Consider the following 26,366-nt stretch of genomic DNA (forward strand, 5'->3'; position numbering starts at 1 on the left):
CAAGGATAATGGAATGTAGTCTAATTAAGTCGGGTGATGCTGAGGGAATTAGATTAGGAAATGAGGCACTTAAAGTAGTAAAGGAGTTTTGCTATTTGGGGAGCAAAATAACTGATGATGGTCGAAGTAGAGAGGGTATAAAATGTAGGCTGGCAATGGCAAGGAAAGCGTTTCTGAAGAAGAGAAATTTGTTAACATCCAGTATTGATTTAAGTGTCAGGAAGTCATTTCTGAAGTGTAGCCATGGAGTGTAGCCATGTATGGAAGTGAAACATGGACGATAAATAGTTTGGACAAGAAGAGAATAGAAGCTTTCGAAATGTGGTGCTACAGAAGAATGCTGAAGATTAGATGGGTAGATCACATAACTAATGAGGAAGTATTGAATAGGATTGGGGAGAAGAGAAGTTTGTGGCACAACTTGACCAGAAGAAGGGATCGGTTGGTAGGACATGTTCTGAGGCATCAAGGGATCACCAATTTAATATTGGAGGGCAGCGTGGAGGGTAAAAATCGTAGAGGGAGACCAAGAGATGAATACACTAAGCAGATTCAGAAGGATGTAGGTTGCAGTAGGTACTGGGAGATGAAAAAGCTTGCACAGGATAGAGTAGCATGGAGAGCTGCATCAAACCAGTCTCAGGACTGAAGACCACAACAACAACAACATCATATTCTCCACTTATTAGCAAAAAAATTGAACTAGTACTGTTGCCAAGGAAAACGGGTATGTGTGGAGGAGCTTAAACATTGTGCTTGTGATATTATTCATTTTTGTTTGTTATGTCATGTCAGTTAAGACATGTCCAAATGTAGTTACCGCACTTCATGCATTAGCATTTTAGTATTTGACTAAGTCATGCTTTTGAATGTAGCTGTCAAATCTGTTCCCTATGATTTACTGGCGTGTGCGTTATTGGTAACTGCTGTACGCACAGTTCAAATTGCACTGTCAGTTTGTACCCTGTTTGCTTTTCAAAGGGAAATCTCAACGAAAGTAGCTTCAATAACCAATATTCAATTTTCTTAAACATATATTTCCAAACTAATGTGCCTAATTGGGCTGGCGACCTTTCATTTTTCTTATTCATTTATGATTTTACTACCTTCATTGACTCCCAAGGTTAAAGTCCATTTGGTTTTCCTGTCCATTTCACCAAATTCAAGATTATAGTCCGATACCTTTGTCCATTAGACACACACGCGGACAAATCTTCGAAATCCTGACAGAGGGTAACATTAGCGTGTTCCACTGCACGATAGATTTGTATGTGGCTTTTTCCGTGACAGGACTAAAGGTTCGGTTGTTACGAAAGGTTGACATACACACGCTAGGGCTATAGGATATGTCGATTTTCTTTTGATCGCTTGATTGTTCTGAATCTGTTGACAACCATACTACAAAGAAAGGGTCCTTAATTAAAATTACCACATTTTCAGGAACTAGATTTTAACGCATCCCACGGTCATAAGCCCGGGATTACCCTCGCGTAGACATAAATTAATACTGCATACTTCATTAGCTGCTGCTCATACCAAATAATATATTGGCAAAATGTAATGGCAAAGTGAGTAGCCAATAAAAGATCGACCTCCAGATCAATGGAATTTTTAAACTATTACAAATTAACATAATTCAATACTGTCCTGGAAAAAGTCTCTCTATAAAGCCAAGCTTTGCGCCATCTTGATACTCTTTTTCACTGTGTTCAGTCCGGTCGTTCTGTTCACTCCGCTCTTAGCCTTCGTACGCTGTAGCTACTCTCCATTTTATCACAACCTCGGGAAATGTTTGTGTTGCCTCTCCGCCCATTTAATACAGGACGAATGAACATGTAGTCACAAGCAGTAGACATCAAAATGGGTGTTTCGCTTCGCTTGAACGATATTTATGACTATAGTGACAGTTCTATTACTTTCCTCCTTAATTGCGTATGGTCTTTTCATATATACTATGTGCAATCTTATTTTCAAAGAAATAAGAACTTACATCCGTACTAACAACCTATAGGTAAATATTGTTAGCTACTGCAGGAACGTAAAGATTGGCGAACTTCCAATTTTGAACATAATAAGAAGCTTAAGGCTATTGATTTTGAGGATAAATCCTACACCAGCATTTTCAGGGGTGATCCGAAAGATTATATGGCAACTGGTAGGTTTTGTTACGTGACACATTGTTGCTGACTATTTCTTCCATCCAAAACACGCAAGGAGTACATTCGCATTTTCTGAAGTCTAACATTCTGACTTTCAACTTTCGTACGTATCTAGCAGCGAAATTCGGTAATCCAACAATAAATGAATGAAACCTTTGCTACAACATGGCACGTTAATATCGTGTCTAAGTCCTATCAATAAAATTGTATACTTACTTGAAGTTATTAAGTCCTTTTACAATCACCTTACAGCGGGGTGGTAAAAGTTACAGGGTAGGCCTGCCTCTTAATTCCACGGCGGTCGTCGTTTTGCAAGGCGTAGTGTAGCGGCTCGACGTGACGTGGACCCCACAAGTCCATGCTGTCTTTATAGCCACCCATACCCGCAGAAGTGTTGCCGGTGCAGTACCCTGTGCACGAAATGTCCTCTGGGTTATGTCCTACAATTGATCCATAGGATTCATGTTGGCCGGCCTGGGTGGCCCAGCGGTTCTAGGCGCAACAGTCTGGAACTGCGCGACCGCTACGGTCGCAGGTTCGACTCCTGCCTCGGGCATGGATGTGTGTGATGTCCTTAGGTTAGTTGGTTTAAGTAGTTCTGGGTTCTAGGGGACTAATGATCTCAGAAGTTAAGTGCCATAGTGCTCAGAGCCATGTTTGATTCATGTCGCTAGATATGGGTGGCCATACCATTCGCTCTAAATGTGCAGAGAGTTCCTTAAACCAATCGCGAACAATTGTCGCCAGGTGACACGGCGCACTGTCAAACAAAACAAAGATTCTATGGTTTTTTGGGAACATGAAGTCGATGAATGGTCTCCAGATAGCCGAACATAACCATTTCCAGTGAGCGATCAGTTTAGTTGGACAAGAGGACCCAGTCCATTCCATGTAAACACAGCCCACACCTTTATGCAGCCACCGCCAGCTTGCACAGTCCCTTGTTGACAACCTGCTTCGTGAGGTCTGGACCATACTCTAAACCCTCCTTCAGCTCTACCAAGCGAAATCGGGATTAATCTGACCAGGCCACGGTTTTCCAGTCGTCTAAGGATCAACCGATCCGGTCACGAGTCCAGGAGAGGTGTTGCAGGTGATGTCGTGGTGTTAGCAAGGGCACCTGTGAGTGTCATCTGCTGCCATAGCCCATTAAGTCAAAATTTGCGGCAGTCTCGTACGCGTACATTCGTTGTACGTCCCACATTAATTTCTGCGGTTATTTCACGCAGTGTTTCTTGTCTGTTAGGCCGGGCGGAGTGGCCGAGCGGTTCTAGGCACTACAACCCGCGCGATCGCTACGGTCGAATCCTGCCTCGGGCATGGATGTGTGTGATGTCCTTAGGTTAGTTAGGTTTAAGTAGTTCTAAGTTCTAGGGGACTGATGACCTCAGCAGTTAAGTCCCATAGTGCTCAGAGCCATTTGAACCATTTTTCTGTTAGCACTGACTGCTCTACGCAAACGCTGCAGCTCTCGGTCGGCACACTGCATCGTCCTCGGTGAGAAGTAATGCTTGATATGTGATACTGTCGGAAATTCCGAAATGGAATGTCCCATTCTCCCATGCTCCAAGTACCATTCTGTGTTCAAAGTCTGTTAATTTCCGTCCCGGGGCCATGTCCCACCGGAGTACAAATGGCAGCTCCGCCATTGCACTGGACTTTTGTACCTCGTGTACGCGAAAGTACCGCCTTTCGTATATGTGGAAATCGCTACTCCGTGAATTACTCACCCTCAATGTGTATTAATTTATGGATTAATGAATAATTTACTTTCTCAAAAATATAATAAAATGAGTGAGGTTGATATATTATGATCCATATGCGCACTCGAAGCTGTGACCATTAGCTCTTAGCACATGCACAGCAATATCCGTAGATGCAGTAACCATGAAAGGCTAGGTGATTTTCCCCTTAAAGCTAGCATTCGTAAGAGACATGCTGAATCGGTTGATAAGACGACCAGCAACGCAACGCTACGGTGCAAGCCTCAAAAAAAATAAAAAGAAGCGAAGGCCGGAAGGAGGTCTGAAGAGGAGAGTGGAGAAGCCGCCCTCTCGAGGGTCGTGGCCAGCAGACGGGCAACGAGCGGCGCTGGCCTCCAGCACTCGCCGGAGGGCTTCATTAGGCAGCCGTCGGTGTCTGAGTGCTGCCGAAGGTAAACGCAGGTACAGGGCGAGTGGCTAACGGCGCAACACGCGGCTCTGTCTGGGGCGTCCGCGGCCTCCGTGGCTCAGGTAGTAAAACAAAGGCGTCAGCCGCCGCGCCGCTGCAGGCTGAGGGCAGGCTGCGGCTTACCGTGCCGTCGACGGCGACGTCGCTACAGACGGATCTCGAATACGGCGAGTACAGGGAATGAAACTCGGCGTGGCCTTTGAAAGGAATCATCCCGGCAGCCGCCTTAAGCAATTCAGAGAAATGGGGCTAAAGGCGTTTCTCGATGGCCGGGCGGAGGTTTTACAAGGGGATCGCGCCTAATCGTCAGCACAGATTTTGTGTAGATTTGTGGCATACGCCGGGCCTGACCAGAAATGAAAGTGACAGGAGTGGAATATCCAGGTGGCCCAGCGTTCAGAAATACCATCGACTGCATTTACGGCGTGGGTCGCGTGGGGCACGAGCCATACAAGTACTACTGTTACACGTTAACTCCGCAGTTCGCCTCAAGTTCCAGACTGCGTTATACACGTATCCAGTAGATGTTAAATCTCGACAACAATACAAAACCTAAAACAGATATTTAACGTTCTGAAAAAGATACATTACCAAAACTCGTCATTTCAGTACATTTGTCAAATTGTATTTAGAATACATTTTAAATCCTATATTAATTCGCCTTGTGAGGTAAATAAAACTTTGTTTATCTTTCTGTATTTTATATTTGTCGTATTGGTATACCTCTCAATTAGGATTTTGGCACAAATACATTTTGTGGAATAAAGGCTGGTTGGACGGACCGAAAATGAATTACGTTGAAAATGGACTGTCTTGAACTCCAGTGACTGTCATGACATTATCTGAAACTTGGGACTATCTGCAAACTTGGATCGGATGTAAACGTTGCTGACTGGAAGACATCGACAAGACAAGATTCTACACGTGAAACCTCCCACTGCATGGTACTTTCAGTTTAACCCTTCAAAAAGGCTTAACAGCAAATAATCCTGAGTTAATAACGAGCATCAAAACCGATACACGGGTTAGTGAACACAGTGTTTTTTGTGTTGGCAGAAGAGCCAACACCGTTTTACGAGGGACGCCGAAATGCACCCGTTTTAGCTCACGCAGGCTGGCGTGAGGAGGGAAGGACTATACTGACGTGAGGTCTGGAATATGACAAGGAATGAGAATTCAGAAAGCGGACGTAATTAGTTTCATACTTAACTTTAATCCATTAATGATGAACGTCGCTCTTGACGGTACATGATACACAATATTATCTGTTCAGAATACATTCTTGAAGTAATTATAGTAACTGAATATGGCGCCTTGCTAGGACGTAGCAAATGACGTAGCTGAAGGCTATGCTAAACTGTCGTCTCTGCAAATGAGAGCGTATGTAGACATTGAACCATCGCTAGCAAAGTCGGCTGTACAACTGGGGCGAGTGCTAGGGAGTCTCTCTAGACTAGACCTGCCGTGTGGCGGCGCTCGGTCTGCAATCACTGATAGTGGCGACACGCGGGTCCGACGTATACTAACGGACCGCGGCCGATTTAAAGGCTACCACCTAGCAAGTGTGGTGTCTGGCGGTGATACCACAGAGTTGTCGTAGCGAGATTGAATATTGTAATCCCGAAATCCTCGAAAAATAAGCCAAAAATATATCTGCTCAAAAAAGCAGATAAAATTCACTTGACGCCTTCCAGAGAGACAATCTTCACTCATTCCAAATTAGTAATATAAGTGTAGACCAGATTTGGCTTAAATTCAAAGAAATGGTATCGGCAGCAATTGACAGATTTATACCAAATAAATTAACAAACGACGGATCTGATCCTCCTTCGTACACAAAACGGGTTAGAACACTTTTGCAGAAACAACGAAACAAGCACGCCAAATTCAAACAGACGCAAAATCCCCAAGACTGGCGATCTTTTACAGGAGCTCGAAATTTAGCGCGGACTTAAATGAGAGACGCCTATAACAGTTTCCACAACGTAACTTTGTCTCGAAACCAGGCAGAAAATCCAAGGAGATTTTGGTCGTATGTGAAGCATGTTAGCGGCAAGAAACAATCAATGCCTTCTCTGTGCGATAGCAATGGAGATACTATCGAAGACAGCAGAGTTACTAAACAGAGCCTTCCGAAATCACAAAAGAAGAAGTAGTCAATATTCCAGAATTTGAATCGAGAACAGCTGCCGACATGAGTAACGTAGAAGTAAATATCAGCGGAGTGCTGAAGCAACTCAAATCACTTCATAAAAGCAAGTCTTCTGGTCCAGACTGTATACCAATTAGGTTCCTTTCGGAGTATGCTGATGCTCGACAAAATATCCGCACCCAGAGAATGGAAAGTTGCACAGTTCACAATATTCAAGAAAGGTAGTAGGAGTAATCCACTAAATTACAGGCCCATTTCGTTAACGTCGATATGCAGCAGGATTTTAGAACATATATTGTGTTCGTACATTACGAATTACCTCGAAGAAAACGGTCTATTGACACACGGTCAACGTGGGCTTAGAAAACATCGTTCCTGTGAAACACAACTAGCTCCTTATTCACATGAAGTGCTCAGTCCTATTGACAAGGGATTTCAGATCGATTCCGTATTCCAGGATTTCCGGAAGGCTTTTGACACTGTACTACACATGCGGCTCGTAGTTAAATTGCGTGCTTATGGAATATCGTCTCAGTTATGTGATTGTATTTGTGATTTCCTGTCAGAGAGGTCCCAGTTCGTAGTAATTGACGGAAAGTCATCGAGTAAAACAGAAATCTTTTCAGGCGTTCGCCAAGGTAGTGTTGTAGGCCCTTTGCTGTTTCTTATCTATATAAACGATTTGGGAGACAACGTGAGCAGCCAGTCTTGGGGGGGTTGCAGATGACGCTGTCGTTTATCTACTAATAAAGGCATCAGAACATCAAAACAAACTTCAAAACGATTTATAAAAAATATCTGAATGGTGCGAAAAGTGGCAGTTGATCCTAAATAACGAAAAGTGTGAGGTCATTAACATGAGTGATAAAAGGAACTCGTTAAACTTCGGTTAAACAATAAATCAGTCTAGTCTAAAAGCCGTAAATTCAGCTAAATACCTTGGTATAACAACTACAAACATTTTAAATTGGAAAGAACACATAGAAAATGTTGTGGGGAAGACTAACCAAAGGCTGCGTTTTATTGGCAGACCTGCTAAGGAGACTGCCTACACTACGCTTGTCCGCCCTCTTTTAGAATACTGCTGCGCAATGTGGGATCCTTACTAGATACGACTGACAAAGTACATCGAAGAAGTTCAAAGAAAGGCAGCCCGTTTTGTATTATCGCGAAATATGGGACAGAGTGTCACAGAATTGATACACGATTTGGGCTGGAAATCATTAAAAGAAAGGCGTTTTTCGTAGCGACGGAATCTTCTCACGAAATTCCAATCACCAACTTTCTCGTCCGAGTACGAAAATATTTTGTTGACACCGACATACATAGGGAGGAACGATCACCACGGTAAAATAAGGGAAATCTGGGCTCGTACGTAAAGATATAGGTGTTCATTCTTTGCGCGTGCTATACGAGATGGGAATAATAGAGAATTGGAAGGTGGTTCGATGAACCCTCTGCCAGGCACTTAAATGGTATTACACACTACCTAATCTAAGTTAAACTAACTTACGCTAAGGACACAACGGCCCCTGGCCCGAGGGACGCTTTTTAAGACAATGTTAATAACTACTATATATTGAACATTATTAAGATTTGGTTCAAACGGCTCTGAGCGCTATGGGACTTAACGTCTGAGATCATCAGTCGCCTAGAACTAAGAACTACTTAAATCTAACTAACCTAAGGCCATCAGACACATCCATGCCCGAGGCACGATACGAAACTGCGACCGTAGCGGTCGCGAGATTCCTGACTGAAGCGCCTAGAACCGCTCGGCCACAGTGGCCAGCTAATTAAGGTTTATTTCCATTGTAAGTAACGTAAGAAATGAAATTGTATAATATCCGCAGAAGGCTCGACACCACGATTCTAGGATTACCTTCCTCAACTCTTTCCGATGCGCCAACCGCTTCCGAAAAGCTACGCTAACGTAATTTCTGCTCTCCAGACCCGTTATTTACTTCTAAACGCCTGCGCATCTGGCCAAGCGCAGCATACACTGATGGGCCAGACTATTATGACCAGTGCTCACCTCGAGATTGAATGCGTCGTGGTGGTGGTGAGACACGTGACGCAATAAGGAAAGAATTTCATCGGAAGAGAGACGAATGGGCTGTGATTATAGCGACGTTACGGCCACAAATATGGAAATCACTGATATAAGCGGTTTTGATAAAGGGGACATTGTTGTGGCTCTGCAGCTGGTAACGAGAATCTGTGAAACGGCGAAGCTGGTCGCCTGTTGGCGTATTACTGTCGCGAGCACCTATGGAAAGGGGTTGAAGGATGTTGAAATAACGAGGAGGCCGTATGACATTGGACGACGTCTCATCACAAAACGGAGAGGTAGGACGATTCCCCATCGTGTAAAGTAGGACAGGCATACCTGTGGCACACCTGGTGACAGAATGCAACGCTGGTGCAGGCACAAGCGTTTCAGAGCCCACTGTTTAAAGGCCGTTGTTGAACATAGAGGTCCACCTCACACGACCCTACGTGTTCCTGTATCGACACGATGACATCGTCAGTTATGACTGCAGTGGGCACAGCATCATTGAGTTTTCACCACGGATCAATAGAATGTTGTCGCCTGTTCAATGAATGGCAATTCATGTTAGATCAAGTCGACGGCTGGGTCCTTACACGCCGTCATCGAGGCGAAACATGTACCACGTCACAACGCAGGCCGGCAAGGCCACAGTTATGTGGTGGGGTGCACTCGGCTCCTATGGGATGGTAATGGGAGGCATAACGACAGCAGTGAACAAAGTCAACATGATTACGGACACCTGCATCGTTCCACGCTCGAAGCTTACCCCTACTGCTATGACATGTTCCAGCAGTATAACTACCCTTGTAAATGATAATTAATTGAAACCCTCAGCTTCTGACAATTGTTGTTGACATACCTTGATGGGGACAGCTGAAAATGTGTGCCCCGACCGGGACTCGACTCTGGGATCTCCTGCTTACGTGGCAGACACTCTATCCATCTGAGCCACCGAGGACGCAGATGAATAGCGCTTCCCGTGAGACCCACATTCCCAACTGTCCACAATCTACATACGTAATGTTCCTAATAGATACTTCGCCCATCCGTGTTCCAAAGTCAGAATCGTGCTACAGTGGTTTCATGGGCATTATAGTGAACTGACATTCATGTCTTGGCCAGAAAATGTGCCTGATCTGTACCTAATGGAACACATATCGGGTGCCAGCTGCGTGCCCGTTAGCCATAATCTCGTAATTTGCGGGAACTGCTTGTTTTGTGCGTAGACATCTTGTGCCAAAATACCTCTGGAATCCTGTGACGGACTTGTAGAATCCATGCTAAGCAGAATCTTTGCTATACTGTGTTTAAAAAGTGGAACAACACGCTGTTAGAAAGGTGGTCATAGTATTCTGGCTAATCGGCATACACCATGAAATAGGTGACGACCAGTAGGCGCGATCCCCTTGTAAGCCGTCATCCCCTCTGAGTCCATTGACCTATTGCTCAGTAACATATATGTCACACGAGGAGCTCCGTAAAGAATATCTCTGAATGACTAATGGCAAAGGCAAATGTCACTTGGCAATGAAAACAATGACACATACCGTCGTCCTCTAGAAATTCTTACATCCTACCGTATATACCTCGCGGTCACGTAACAGCAAACGCTACCATGCGAAGTAAGTGAATTCTCTTACTTAGGTGGAACTCTAACTGAAATAAGAGGAGGGCCAGCTCGAGAACCTTTTTCCCCACAACTGACAAATCATTTGACTCTCATGGCCCTCTCCCCCCCCCTCCCCCGCCACCCCGCCATCTTCTACCTATGACATAAGTTGGATTTCTGAGGGCTCTTGGTTCGATGTTAGTAACCTGCGTTTGAGCTGGGTAATACGTACACATTCCTCTGGAATTGAAATAAATTTCCGACTCTCACTGCAGTGTTGAATATAAAAAGAAGGATACATTCATTTCCATTTACTGCAATTTCTGAATCTTTAAAAGCTATTAGTGAACGCAAAGAGGAGTAAACCTATAGTATTGTTCTAGTTCCAATAATAATGTGCTATCGATTGAACTGAATGGAAACAATTACAATTTAAAACTTCCGTTAATTCTTAGTTTAGTAATGAAACACCTTTACCTCCGTGATTTACGACTTATGTTATTAGAAATACCAAAAATAAACTTTCAATTTCACACTGACGTGTCTATGTTGCATCAAAATGGCTTGTAAGATGTAATCCTATTTCGGCGGCAAAATTTACCTCTGCCCCAACATTTATCTAGCACACTCCACAGAGGTGCCCTGTGTGAAATCTGAGTGGTATTAGATGTAAACGTAATCGAAATCTTTATATTTTAAATATGTTGAAACTGACTAGGACTAACATATCCAGTGCTCGTAACGGCACAGATTCCATCGCTTCGTACACGGTTGACTTCAGGACCTACGTCCCCGGCGCAGTTTTGCTTGTATTACCGTTTACTTCCTACCGCGCCAGTTTTCGGTACTAACTGTGATCCTCGCTGTATACAAATTCTGCAGCCCTACCGCCCGGGCAACCCACTCAAGTTGGTAACACAAGCGGCCGCCTTAAACAGGTCCCGAATAAAGGCCAACACAAACCGTAAGGAGCAAGCACGTGAATCCTTCTTTTCGGAATAATGTCAGAATCAACAGTCACGTGTGTACAGAAGAGAATCACAAACTATTAACTGATTCCAGAAAAACGAAATGAAGAAGTACTAACAGAACTTAACGCAAAAACATTCCTCGTGACCACTCGACCTGAAAGAACTAAAGGCACCTCATTTGGCCGCCTGTATTAAACGACAGTTTCAATAATAACACACTTCTGGGAAGTAAAACAAAAATTACACTGGTCCAGAACTTTCATTTAGTGTGTGATTTCGGATCACTGACATCCGCATTTGTGTTCCTTGAGATATGGACGTCGGACTGAATGCGTCCACAGTGCCTACGAAGTGCATATCAAGCGCGGTAAACGAACGCCCAGACACCGTGCGTAGGGTACGGGAGACGTGGAGGATAACCGCTGCCCCTTTCGAGCAGCATAGCCTCCTGACACAAAGGCAGAAGAAAAACGCTGAAATCAATAGAGTTCAAATCACTGCTGTATCTGTAATAAGCGTTCCCATATCCACTGATTCAGAGCTCTTTGTAGGAAGAGCTCTGGACGTGAAAGTCGGTGACGAGGCGGACGGTGGAGGACTGTGGCGATTCGTGAGTCACCCACTACCGGACGGTAAGCCTCCTCTTTCCACCCGGTTTCAGTCTCATGTGCAGTCTGAGCGCTTAATGTCTCGCTTAGGCGAAGAAAAAGCGCGAGTGCAACCAACCATCAGGAAGTAATCTGCCGAAGGCGGACAAAACCCTCTACACTGGAATTCGCTATCAATAGAAAGACGAGCGTCACACGATTGAAGTACATAATGCGTTAGAATAAAGCTACCGGTAGGAGTAAAGTGAACGGTGACGGCATCCTAAGTAGCGAGACAGAGAGAGAGTGTTTCATTTTCATCCGGCCCCGAGAAACGGAAAGAAAGAGTCGCGTGACACTTCAGGCCGCGAAGGAAAGGTCCTGCCTCCTAATCGGAAAGGAAAGAAAATCCTCAGCACACAGTCGTCGCAATTCTCTAGATATAGGAATCGTGTGATAAAATTGTGACTTACGTCTTAAAAGTTTCTGTCGGTTGTAGGTGACTCCATGATGATGACGGAAGGGAGAGGGTGAACCTAGGTCGCGGTATGTGACCTGTTCGTCTCTAACTGCACCAAGGCCTCAGACAGACTTAGCGTCACCATCCGTCGGCCGAATCATCGCCGACAGTGTCATCTGGCTTCATTCCAAGACACACGGCAGCGATGTTCGGAATTGGAATCGGGCCATCATCTCTGCTACCGTTTCTGGCCAAACACGCCCACGACCAGGTTTCGAACCGGCTACGTCCGAGTGCTAGTAAAGCACAGGCGTGCGCCGGCGCCCTGAGCGACGGAGGTGCGTTCAGACAACTTAGGAGCGTCAGCGTGGTCTTGGCAGTGGAGCAGGCTCAGGTAAAATTCAGGAGCGACTGCTTCACCAGACCACTACCAGAAGCATCCACTGAAACCCAGAAAAGCCGGCCGAAGTGGCCGTGCGGTTAAAGGCGCTGCAGTCTGGAACCGCAAGACCGCTACGGTCGCAGGTTCGAATCCTGCCTCGGGCATGGATGTTTGTGATGTCCTTAGGTTAGTTAGGTTTAACTAGTTCTATGTTCTAGGGGACTAATGACCTCAGCAGTTGAGTCCCATAGTGCTCAGAGCCATTTGAACCATTTGAAACCCAGAAACGCCCAAAACGAAGCTTTCGGGACACATATAACAAAGTAACAGCAATACCTGACGGACGTTTATTCACAAATACGTATTTTTCATTGCCTACGTCGGCCAGATAACATGTACCTATATTTCTTCTTCTTCTTTTGTTTGCTGCTGTCTAGGGTTACCTCTGTTTGTCTCTCTCATTCAGTGGATTTACTGAAGAAAAAAGGAAATGTTTCATTAGTATCTGTTCTCAAATTGGCGTATACACTTCAGAGGCAGCCAATAATATGAAACACCACTACGGTCGCAGGTTCGAATCCTGCCTCGGGCATGGATGTGTGTGATGTCCTTAGGTTAGTTAGGTTTAAGTAGTTCTAAGTTCTAGGGGACTGATGACATCAGATGTTAAGTCCCATAGTGCTCGGAGCCAATAATATGAAACTAATAATAATAAATTACTTTGATGTACTAAACTGCGGACCCTAAGAAACCACTGGTTAAAATATTCCCAGTATAAAACAGTAATAAAGGTAAACTCCACTGAGGGGACAAAACTAGTTGAATTTATTTAGCTTTGCGCTAGCGAGTTTATACAACATCTGTGTGAATCATTCATAGGCTCTAATGCAATACTAAGCATTTGTTATTTGCCGTAACGGCAGTGCAAACGATCTCAGCTAAAAACTTACTTGCGTTGTCCTCCTCGTCAAAGGTTGCGTGATTACAACGGAAACTAATAGGACAGAAAGGCAGCTATCTAACTATCATAAGACTATTAAAATGTGCCGTCTGTAGTGTAGGAGACACGATGGATAACGTCTTCTGCAACCGATTTTCCTTGCCACAGAATGTTAGTTAGCAAAGTTTCGTGCAGCTCTAATGATTCTACACCACAGAGCAGCCGATAAGAAATAGAACTACGTTCATATTTTCTTGTCAAACATTAAATGTCGTACAAGAAAACTGATAGTGTGGTGTTCAGTATGTACAGATGCAGAGAAATATAAGGTTTTAGCTCAAAATTAATTTCCTTCAATTCGGGAGGCAGAAAGGGGTCGCCAACTGGGGATATCTGGGAGGACGGCCCCAGTTCCGACACTCGAGTGACAGCCGAGCCGGATGATGCGAACTCTCTGCCCAGAGCGACGGGTTCGTATTTTTATTACTGGGCTCGTGCATGAGTTTGTAGCGTTTCTTCATAATTTAAATGAACACAAAAGAGACTTTAGTCATCAATAATATATTCTCATTCACTATTTACAACAGTCTGCCAACCCTCTGTAACTTTTCGATTCTGCGTCAGTAGAAATTACTAATTACGAGGCCAAGAATTAGTCGAGCCATATTCGGAGCGCACTTTCATTTGGAAAGAAATTTTTTTGAAGGTTGTTCGATAGAGAGCGGGAAAGGTGAAAATCAGAGGTGAAGAAGGTGGGTGCGGATGACTTCCCAATTCAACTCTTGTACAGCGTGTTTTTTCAGTGTAGAAAGCGGGCAGGGGTTACAGTGGAGTGCACCGATTGGCGCAGCTTTGCTGGTCAGCAGCGACGGGGCTACACTTTGGGGGAACCAATCCGCAGCACACCACACCGTCGCTGTTCTACTAGATGGATTCCCATTTCAGTTCCAAAAATACCTCTGTAACACTTCCATATTGTTCAAACCTACCAGTAACAAATCTAGCAGTCGCCTCTCAATTGCTTCGGTGTCTTCCTTTAACCCAAACTGGTATGGATCCCAAACACTGGAGAAATACTCAAGAATAGGTTACACCAGCGTCCTAAAAGCAATCTCTTTTACATGTGAACTACACTGTCCTAAAATTCTCCCAATAAAGTGAAGTCGACCATTCGTCTTCCGCTGCAAAACACCGAGCGTGGTGGAGCAGATGACTCGCATTCGGGAGGACGACAGTTCAAACCCGCGTCCGGCCATGCTGATTTAGATTTTCCGTGATTCCCCTAAATCGCTTAAGGCAAATGCCGGGATGGTTCCTTTGAAAGGACACGGCTCACTTCCTTCCCCATCATCCCCTAATCCGACTGGGCCGATGACCTCACTTTTGGCCTCCTCCCCCGATACAACCAATCAGCCAACCTACCTACCAAAGAACTCACACTCTCTTTCAATTTCATATCGCTTTGCAGCGTTAGGCCCAGATACTTAAACGACGTAACAGTATCAAACAGGAAACTGCTAACATTGTATCCGAATATTAAGAATTTGTTTTTTCTTTTTGCGCACCCATCAGCGTTAATTTACATTTTTCTACATTCAAAGCTAGCTGCCGTTAATCTCACGAACTAGAAATTTTATGTAAGTCATCTAGTATCATCCTAGTCATTAAATGTCTACACCTTAGCGTATACCACAGCATCATCAGCAAACAACCGCAGATTGCTGCCCACCCCGTTCCCCAAATCATTTTTGTGTATCGAGAGTAATAGCGGTCCTACCACACTTCACTGGGGCACTCCTGACCTGACGAAACCCTTGTCTCTGATGAACACTCGCCGTAGACGACAACATACTGGGTTCCGTAGCTTAACAAGTCCTCGACCCACTCGTGCATCCGTAAACCTACTCGATATGCTCCTACGATTTGTACACAGAGTTACTGTTATGTTTGGACTCAGCCATGACAATCTGTTCCTTACGTTCGCACAGAGACACCACTTTTCATCCCGAGTAACGAATGGTTAGCGTTGTTAACAAGCCAACTGATAACGAGCAAGCAGAGATGAAAGTAGGGCCACCCGTTGACTTTTGTGATTTTGGCTCAGAGCGCGAGGTCCCCCATTTTTTAACTTTCGCCATCGGATGAAAATGTCGTGCGATGGTGGAATGACCGCAGTTCATCACATTAGCCATTTCTCCAGTACAGTGACGATGATTGTGGATTTACGCGTCTAAACGATCTTCGTGAAACGCTGAAGGTCTTCCTGGACGTGGAGAGTAATGTCGAAACGATCCCCCTTAAAACGAGAAAACCACTGTCCTGGCGTGCTCTGACCAGTGGCATTGTCCCCATATAGTGGCTGCCTCCGCTGCTGTTACTCGTCTATTGAACTCAAACACAAGAGAATGTCGAAAATGTTCCGCTTTCTCCACTTGGCATTCCATTTTCTAGTGTCCATAGGTCCACTCGCTATATCCAAATAACAATGTGACAGTATGTAAACTCAAACAGCAACAGTAAACTAGAAATAAATACTGAAAATCGATAAAAAAGAATAGCAACCGGAATACCAAAATGGAAAACAAAACGCTCCGTACTTATGCATGAAACTATGTATTCTAGGAACAATGTCGTCGTTAGACGTAATAAAAACTGCATATATTTCAGTTTGTGTGTGTGTTTTGTATTTGTGTCGCTCTGCGTATGTGTGTGTGTGTGTGTGTGTGTGTTGATGTTGGTATAAGGGTGTCTGTGTACGATCGTGAGTGTGCATTGAATACATGACTGGCGAATACCGATTGTATTCTGTTATGCCGTAGAAATGCTTCCGAGAGGCAGAGCGTGAATACATAAAATGTAACGTTAACCTACGTTTCATCGTGAGTAATGTTTCTTGTTAATATACAGTCTACAGCAATCGAACTTACTCAGCTGCCGTCAGTGTCAGGTGGAAGTGATGCAGAAAATTTTAAAAGCCCATAGTAAATAAACGGAAAGAAATGGAACACCCAAAAGGTTTAACTTTTGAATACGTCTCCACCACAACTAGGCGCTAGTACTGAATCGAGAAACAGAGTATCAGTATGAATCACAATAAAAACAAAGTGGCCACAGAGGCGAAAAAGCGAAGTAAGTAAGAACATCGTAAATTTACGACCACTGAAATGAGCGTAGAATTAAGGTGATGATGCTGTTTGGATAAAACCGTAAATACGTACTTCCAATCGTGGCCAGACACTCCCAGGTTCGATAACTGCCGACAGAGAGGATTTGCCCAACACATATCTGAGCGGGCCGTCGCCTTGCCAACTGGAGCATATCGCAGTAACTGCTTATCGTTTTATCAATCCTGGCCCTAAGGCATTTCGACCTCTCAGAGACTTTCTTCGTACTGCCAATACTTATGTCGCACCAACAAAATTGTCATCGTAAATGTCTAGAAGAATTTGCTCAAAATGGTACCACAGAAAGACGTTATTGTCGTGCAGCGCTTGTGACAATTACGTCGTGTCAACTTGCCTCATACAGGCTTCAGGTGAAAAATGTACGACTTTGTGAGTACATGTAGCTCATCAGCAAAGGGTTAGTGGAAAAACTTTTATTAGCACGCTTACAGAGTGTGCAGAGGAACGACTGTTATGTCGTTATTCGCAACGATAGGTCTTTCGGCGCTGAATGGACGTCTGAAATCGCAGGTAAATTGACTAAAAAGTAACCTTCAAAGTTACAACGCTCTTACGGGGAACTGAGGTCTTTTGGGAGCGTATAAAAAAATCTGTGGAAGTTGTGGAAGATCGGAACGGTCGTATCAGTTTCGGAGACGACAAATGTCCCGCCAGCGCGGACAAATGTTGCAGACGTGTGGCTGAGGCTCGCTTACCGCCAGGGCCGTAACCCATGCCGACATCAGCCGCCGATGTGGCGCAGGCAGCGAGCCATGCCGGCCGCCCGGCGCGGACGCGATGTGACGCGTGGCGGGGCGCGTAGCTGGCGAGGCGAGGTGAAGCGGGCACTGTACGCCGTCGGAAGCCGGCGGTGGCAGAGGCAGGCCGAGACTGCGGGCGGCGGCGGCGGCGCGGCCCGGCGGAGCCGCGGCGGGCGGCGCGCACTGCGCATGCGCCGGCGCGAGGACCGACGGCCGGCCCGCGACGTCTGGCCGCGGCCGAGGTCGGGAGCGGCGGTGGGCGCTGCCGGAGGAGACGGGCACGTAACTCACCACTGTAGTCCACTCAAAATCAGTTGCAACTTTGGACAGCTCGGTACGGAGTGAGTGGAGGCCTGCGTGTGCTTAGCACGCTGGCAGGTGACGGTGGCTATGCCAGGCCTACTCGAAGTTTGCCGGATTGCGTGAATAGCAAGCCGACCCATCTGCAGCCCTACTCAAACGATTCTTAAGGAGCTAGTCGGTAATAAACGCTGACTCCCACACATCTTATGGTTTAATTCGTCAGCTCCATTATGAACTGCCTATCATTTCGTTAATGATCACTTTTATTATAATGTTCCCGTATTAGCTAAACTACTAAAATAAATTCTTAATCTTTGCAGTGAATAACAGGAGCCACTATAACTTCGCGTTTGTGCTTCTTAGGCTGTACACTGAAGAATCAAAGAAACTGGTACACCTGCTTAATATCCTACAGGGTCCCGCCAAGCATGCAGAAGTGTCGAATCAGGATGTGGCATGGGCTCGTCTAATGTCTGAAGTAGCGCTGGTGGGAACAGACAACGAGAATCCTGCAGGGCTGTCCATAAATACGTAAAACTACGAGGGGTTGGAAATCTCTTCTGAACACCACTTGGCAACGCACCCCAGATATGCTGAATAACATCCGTCTCTGGAGTTCGGTGACCATTGGAAGTGTTTAAACTCAGAAGAGTGTTCCTGGAACCACTCTGTAGCAATTCTGGACGTGTGGAGTGCTGCTGGAATAGCCCAACTCCGTCAGAAAGCAGGATGGACACGAATGGATGCAGGTGATCAGACAGGACGCTTACGTACGTGTCACCTGTCAGAGTCGTATCTAGACGTACTGTGATTGTGTGGGTTTTATTTTGTCAAGGTGCGCAATGAACTGATCCGACAAGTACCCTTTGGCTCCTGCGAGAAACAATTTCCACCTCACACTACTACAGAAGTCAGACAGACACTCCTAATGTATCAACAAGAACTGCTTGAAAAACATTCAGCAACAAATATCTTCTGGAGTCATCTGCTGTAAGGAAAAGACACAAAAATATTCTATATTCTTATGTAACTAGTGGAAAACTTGGGTACCGGATTATTGCTAGTTAGTGCAAGGAAAACATTAAACGAACGAAAAATATTATTTACTGCAAAAAAATTCTGAGAAATCAAGTGAAACTTTTTTTATAAATTAATAAATTTCCAGGTTCTTTTCGGAAAAATAGATTGCCTCTTATGGATAGGAATGCTATTATTTTACAAAGTATAGAAAGGTTCTTTTCTCCCTTTTCTTTAAGAATGCTATTTACAAGGCAGAATGGCTGAGAGCTGTGCCTATACAACTTGAATAACTTTCTTAGGTATGGCCAAGGCTGTCGCATGAGAAATGTAATGGAGTGTACTGTTATGGATGAAAGACGGGGCTCGCATATGCTGTAGCACACAATACCGTGAGCTGCGACGACTGCTGCCTGTGTCGCTTGCTGCTCACATACAACACAACTATCTCTTTCTATCTGCACTGACCTTCGCCAATCAAACTCTCTCTATGCCTTGATGAAGTCAAGGACTCCTATCCAGCCCTAGTCTAACTATAGGCATGGTACACCGGTCAGATAAGCAGTACACCATGATGCCACTCAGTATTCACTCGCTGGCGTCTAACTAGTTCTCTGTCTGTGTTCACACAGCACAGTAAGTGTGGCAGCCAACACAGTGATCAACGCTTAATCGTGAGCAATTCAATATAGAGTGTCACTCCCATTTGCTAACGACAGATGTGCTCTCCCAGTGAATTAATGAGGAGAGACTTTGTTCCTTACTGTTTGTGTACACGTACGAGCACCCCCGGTCTCGTTACGTGTTCCCGCTCCAAGAGCGACAACATAACGGCCCCTTTTTCTGGAAAAACTGCAAGGCTATATCATTCGCTGTCTTCCCTCACTCCTCTGGCTCTTTCCGTCAGAAATATTCCGCCTATCAGGGTTGCTCTTTTAAATGGGAGAATGACGTTTCGTTTAAGTCGACCAACGTGGAAATATGTAGGATCTCCGTTAGGCGTGTACTGTCCTCCTGAGAACTCTGTAACTACGAAGTCGGACCGTCAAAAAATGTGTCTTCTGGGCGCTCCCACACGATGTAGCGGAAATTGCTTTTAAGTCGAACATGAGGGTTGTTAACCCTTCGCTCTGGCAAAAGCTGTCCTCTCTCTCAGTGGTCGCTCCTGCTGAAGTAGGTGTGTGTTGACTCACCCCTCTGAACGGATTGGCCTCCCAGTGGGCTGGTTCCCTCTTTAGAACGAAAATTCCTGTGGCGATCATGCTGTGTATGCCAGCCTCGACTTTTTCAACCCCGGTGTGCACTTGCGATTTACTTATTAGATTTGCATATCACTTACATGAATTCATACAAAATTGACTCTACCTTACCGAGTTTGGTTTCGAATGAAGCATCTTGATGTGCAGAACACGATTGTGAGGACGGAATATGTAACAAATGTGTTGTGTTGGCAGAAGAGCCAACACTATGTTACCAGTGGGGGACCGAAAGGCACACATTTAAGCTCACCAAGGCTGGCGTGAAGGGGGAAGAACTATACTGACGTGAGGTCTGGAACGTGACAAGGAATGAGAATTCAGAAAGCAGACGTAATTAGTTTGATACTTAATTTTAATCCATTAACGATGAACGTCGCTCTTCACGGTACACGATTCACAATATTATCTGTTCAGATTATAGCAACTGAATATGGTGCCTTGCTAGGTCGTAGCAAATGACGTAGCTGTAGGCTAAGCTAAACTGTCGTCTCGGCTAATGAGAACGGATGTAGACAGTGAACCATCGCTAGCAAAGTCGGCTGTACAACTGGGGCGATTGCTAGGAAGTCTCTCTAGACTAGACCTGCCGTTTGGCGGCGCTCGGTCTGCAATCACTGACAGTGACGACACGTGGGTCTGACATATACCAACGGACCACGGCCGATTTAAAGGCTACCACATAGCAAGTGTGGTGACTGGCGGTGACACCATAAAATGAAGGTCAAGAGACCACGCCACCTTACAGTATCAGAGGTTCCACATCACTCCAATGGCACACGCCCCACACCAGTAGAGAACCTTCACAAGCTTCAACACTTCCCCGCTGGCATGGAGGGTCCATGGATACATGAGGTTGTCTCCATACCTGTATATGTCCATTCGCTTGATACAGTTTGAAAGCAGACTCGTCTGACCAGGCAACAGGTTTTCAGTCATCAACAGTCTAATGCCAATGTCGACAGGCCCAGGAGAGGGGTATATCTTGATGTCGTGCAGTCATCAAGGGTACACGACTGGGCCTTCGGCTCCAGAAGCCCATACCGATTATGTTCAGTTGAATGCTTCGCACTCTGACACTTGTTGACGGTCCAGCATTGAAATCTGCAGCAATTTGCGGAAGGGTAGCACTTCTGTAACGTAGAACGATTCTTTTCAGTCGTCGTTGGTCCCATCCTTGCAGGATCTTCTTCCAATCACAGGGATGTCAGAGATTCGATGTTTTACCGGATTCCTCATATTCGCGTTACACTCGTGAGATGATCGCACGGGAAAATGCCCACATAATCGCTACCTCGGAAATGCTGTGTCCCATCGCTCTTGCGCCAACTACAACACCACGTTCAAATTGACTTAAATCTTGATAACCTGCCATTTTAGCGCCAGTAACTGATTGAACTGTGTCGTTTGCCACGGTTCCTGTTTGTCCCTTGGTTTACTCGTGTTTGGAGTTTCCGCGCTTTCCTACAGGGCGTTGCGGAGGAGCCGCTGCTAGCGCGCCCGCTGGGAGGAGGCGCCGTGTGGCGTGCCCAGGGCGGAGGAGGCAGCTGAGGCGAGTGTTTGGCCCTGACGACCGCTCTGTCCCTCTATGTCAAGTCTGGATGGGCCTTAAACCCCGGGGCGTGAGGACACAAGAGGCCGTAAATCTGCGGACAACGTTTGGTTTCCGTTCATTGGCTGGGGAAGCTATGAAGTCCGTCTGCGGCTGCCAGTAACCTCCAGAAGGTGGTGTCGTCACTAATAGTAAGATTTTTCATCTAGTTAGTGCAACGGTCGTTGTCTGGTGAGGCTAATCTCCCGGTGTTGTGGGAACTATTAACAGCTGTGTGGCAACGTTTCTCTGCTTTGACCGTGCAATCGGAAATTGCCTTGACTGTGTGTTACTGCCCCCTTGCATGATCGTGCATTTAAACGCCATGCTGACTTACGGCGCGCGTCGTAAAGACACAAAAAAATGAAAAATTTTTGGCTGTGGACCTTCTGCAAGCCGCTGTTTTCCAACGGACAGCGTAGGTCACTGTTTGGATAAGCAAGCAGTAAAATGTTAAATAACTTTGTACTGTCTGGCGGAGAGATAGAGCCAATTAATTTTATCGATGTCTGAAATGCGAGATTATGTTAATGTTCTCCAATATCTGTGGTGTTTAGTACATAGGCATACTTAACTTAGTGTTGTTATTGTGTATATATTATTGTGTTATAGAGTTTAGGTTCCGTGGCATTTAAGTGCTCTATTGAATCATATTTAAGGTAGTGCTAGAGTTTCTATTTGGTAATCCGCCTAGGCACGACCGATGTCGGTTGCTCGGTCTGTGTGAAATGTGGGCCTATTGTGTAGAGTCCGTTGTCGACTAACTCGGAAGTCCCGTATAGATACCACGGCGTTAGTTCTGCCGGAATCTCTTTTGTAGAACTTATCAATTCTAGTGAGCACAAGTAAAGCTACCTTTGCCTCTGTAATTTTCGTCCGCTGGCCAGCAAGCTTTGGTTAATGATCAAAAATCGTCAACTGGTCTTCCTCCAACCTAGTGGCTCGTATTAGACGAGTTCGCTTTCCAGTTCGGGTAAATGTTTCCTCCTGGTGGAGCCATCCTCTTTCCCGAGCCACGCTGGGGTAAGAGTTGCCAGAGTGTCTATTGCCGCTCAATGTTCCAGGAGAATGAAATAAGAGGTTAATTATTTACTCCACCGTTATGCCCAAGAAAGGCGGAGTAGTTTTGGATATCCGAAGTATTGTACACTGCTAAGATAGTTCTAGGTTCGGAGAAATTGCTGTTGGGTAAAATTTAGCCTTCTGTGTCGGTAATCCGGGGTATTTCACGATACAACATTGCTGTATGACTGAAAGATTTGATTTTGATACATTTGCTGAAACGTGACTTAATCACTTGCTATTTATGTTAATTGCTTTAAATGAATCTTCTTTAATTTGTGGTTATAATTCTTAATGAGTGATCGCCCTTAATGGTGTAACATTTCATGTACGTCTGATTGTCCCCTATGTCACCTACTGACTCCATTCAGAGACTGAAAAGGTGATCCTTGCTCAAGTTTATGGGGCTTTAGTAACCGATGGTCTTTATTGTTTATGGTCTTAAAAATGTTTAATAAAAAGGAATAATTTTAGATTCCTATTGTTTATTAAGTAATTCTTAACCTGTATAGCAGATATTACGAGTGCAAATATTCTCTCATTGTTACACTTGTTTCTTGTGTTGTTTACACTGAAGGGTGTGACAATAAATGCGAAATCTAAAGTGAAGCATTGGGGGTAATTAATCCTTTCCCTTATCATTACTTTTAAAGGTAACTGATTCTTTGACACTTTTTACTGAAAATGGATGGTTGAATAGTTTATTGATTGACCCCGTGGAAAGAGTATATCACTGATACAACAACTGCGCCAGACACTTGTTGTCTTACGAGGTGCTGCCGACTGCAGCGCACTATTCTGCCTGTTTACATACCTCTCTATTTCAGTACGCATACCTATACCAGTTCCTTGGCGCTTCAGTGTATATTCCCGCGTATAAAATTTAGATGAGATATTGAATTAGTCTCAGAAGGATATCGCTATCTCTCTCCAATATCGAGAAAATGGAAAGTACGTGAAAGGCTCCGTCACGAACACATGCGCCAGTGAAAAAGCCAGAACGAAATATTCATAGATCCATGGTATTTCATTAACGGTTTGGAATACTAAAACAAGATTTTGACAAATAATAGCACATGTAGAGGACAGTATTTTTCCATTCGATTAATATGTGAAACTTCCGCATCTACCGCGGTATTCGAACACCTAGAGTTGTTTAAACGAAATAATGTAATTTTAAGGCGCACCTGTAGCTAGTGAAACGAGAACCGCTGTGGGCTTTGCAAAAGTATAAATGTGGAAGTTACACCTTTATTTTTATACTGAGAATGGGCTTTTGCAGAAGTATTGACCTGTCACATTTTCAGCGGTATTAGAATGTTTGTGAGATGAATAATATTAACCTTTCCCGTGTTTCAACAAAAGATGCAGACTTTAACATGGCAACAAGAGAAATGCGTTAGTCAAAATTCGTCGCAGTCCCTCGTGAATCCATGTCTCCTCAATTACCTTCTTGGTATGACCGACAACTCGAACTCCAGCCCTATGGTGTAACATTTGCAATGGCTTCTTTTGTCAGCATTTCAACCTCACTGAGCGTAACTTATTTGTTATTTCTTGCCACTTTTTTTTCACCTAGGCTCCGTATATTCTCAGTCGGATTTAAATGATTGTGATAAGGAGGAAGCTCACTTAAACCACGTCCTATAGTTCAGGCAGTTTGTCGAACTGGTAGCGTGGCGTTCTTGGCTTGTACAGCACTACGAGTTCCGTTAACTTTGCCTTAAACACACTATTGTATGTATTGTATTGTATTGTATGTGAACTGGGAACCTAGAAACGATGGAGAGGCTCTGTCCCTGCCGCAGTCGCAACGACCCCACGACGACCACCGCAGACCTCTTCGCCCCTCCGCCGCCCCACATTGAACCCAGGGTTATTGTGCGGTTCGGCCCCCGGTGGACAACCCCCCCCCCCCCGCCCCCCCTCCCAGGGAACGTCTCACACCAGACGAGTGTAACCCCTATGTTTGCGTGGTAGAGTAATGGTGGTGTATGCGTACGTGGAGAACTTATTTGCGCAGCAATCGTCGACATAGTGTACCTCAGGCGGAATAAGGGGAACCAGCCCGCATTCGCCGAGGCAGATGGAAAACCGCCTAAAAAGGATCCACAGACTGACCGGGTCGCCGGACCTCGACACAAGTACGCCGGGCGGATTCGTGCCGGGGACCAGTCGCTCCTTCCCGCTCCGGAAAGCCGTGCGTTACATCGCTCGGCTAACCAGGCTAGCTTTATACACACTAAGTTAAACTTTATCGAATGGAATGTTTCTTTGCGCAGAGCAAAGGTTATCCGCTTGTGGAGCTTTATCTATCACAACGGAGTGGAGTGTCGCACTATCCATTTCTATTGTCGCATTCGGAGGAATATTTATTGCGAATAGCGTGTTCAGACATGCTGCTCCATTTTTATTACTCCAACGCCAACACAAAACATTGCTCACAACACCTGAAGACTGCAGAACACTTGACCGCCAGAAATTTTTTTTTGTCTACTGACTGGTTTGATGCGGCCCGCCACGAATTCCTTTCCTGTGCTAACCTCTTCATCTCAGAGTAGCACTTGCAAATTACTTACTCAATTATTTGCTTGACGTATTCCAATCTCTGTCTTCCTCTACAGTTTTTGCCCTCTACAGCTCCCTCTGGTACCATGGAAGTCATTCCCTCATGTCTAGGCAGGTGTCCTATCTTCCTGTCCCTTCTCCTTATCAGTGTTTTCCACATATTCCTTTCCTCTCCGATTCTGCGTAGAACCTCCTCATTCCTTATCAATCCACCCAATTTTCAACATTCGTCTATAGCACCACATCTCAAATGCTTCGATTCTCTTCTGTTCCAGTTTCACTACCATACAATGCTGTACTCCAGACGTACATCCTCAGAAATTTCTTCCTCAAATTAAGGCCGTTATCTGCTATTAGTAGACTTCTCTCGGCCAGAAATGCCTTTTTTGCCATAGCCAGTCTGCTTTTGATGTCCACCTTGCTCCGTTCGTCATTGGTTATTTTACTTCCTAGGTAGCAGAATTCCTTAACTTCATTGACTTCGTGACCATCAATCCTGATGTTAAGTTTCTCGCTATTCTCATTTCTACTACTTCTCATTACCTTCGTGTTTCTCCTATTTACTCTCTAACCATACTGTGTACTCATTAGACTGTTCATTCCGTTCAGCAGATCATTTAATTCTTCTTCACTTTCACTCAGGATAGCAATATCATCAGCGAATCGTATCACTGATATCCTTTCACCTTGTATTTTAATTCCACTCCTGAACTTTTCTTTTATTTCCATCATTGCTTCCTCGATGTACAGATTGAAGAGTAGGGGCGAAAGGCTACAGCCTGGTCTTACACCCTTCTTAATACGAGCACTTCGTTCTTGATCGTCCACTCTTATTATTCCCTCTTGGTTGTTGTACATATTGTATATGACCCGTCTCTCCCTATAGCTTACTCCTACGTTTTTCAGAATCTCGAACAGCTTGCACTATTTTATATTGTCGAACGCTTTTTCCAGGTCGAAAAATTCTATGAAAGTGTCTTGATTTATCTTTAGCCTTGCTTCCATTATTAGCCGTAACATCAGAATTGCCTCTCTCGTCCCTTTACTTTTCCTAAAGCCAAACTGATCGTCACCTAGCGCATTCTCAATTTTCTTTTCCATTCTTCTGTATATTATTCTTGTAAGCAGCTTCGATGCGTGAGCTGTTAAGCAGATTGTG

General features: G+C 44.9%; 1 long non-coding RNA gene across 1 annotated transcript in view; it reads right to left on the minus strand.

The window, feature by feature from the left end:
- The window catches only part of LOC124799307, a 321,075-nt gene extending 303,646 nt beyond the window's left edge, over window positions 1-17,429 (minus strand). Inside the window, exon 1 of the long non-coding RNA XR_007017011.1 lies at window positions 17,366-17,429. This is a non-coding gene — a long non-coding RNA (uncharacterized LOC124799307). The remainder of the gene's footprint in view (window positions 1-17,365) is intronic.
- Window positions 17,430-26,366: the final 8,937 nt, after the last annotated feature.

The sequence above is a fragment of the Schistocerca piceifrons genome, chromosome 5 (assembly GCF_021461385.2).
Source record: "Schistocerca piceifrons isolate TAMUIC-IGC-003096 chromosome 5, iqSchPice1.1, whole genome shotgun sequence".
Classification (NCBI taxonomy): domain Eukaryota; kingdom Metazoa; phylum Arthropoda; class Insecta; order Orthoptera; family Acrididae; genus Schistocerca; species Schistocerca piceifrons.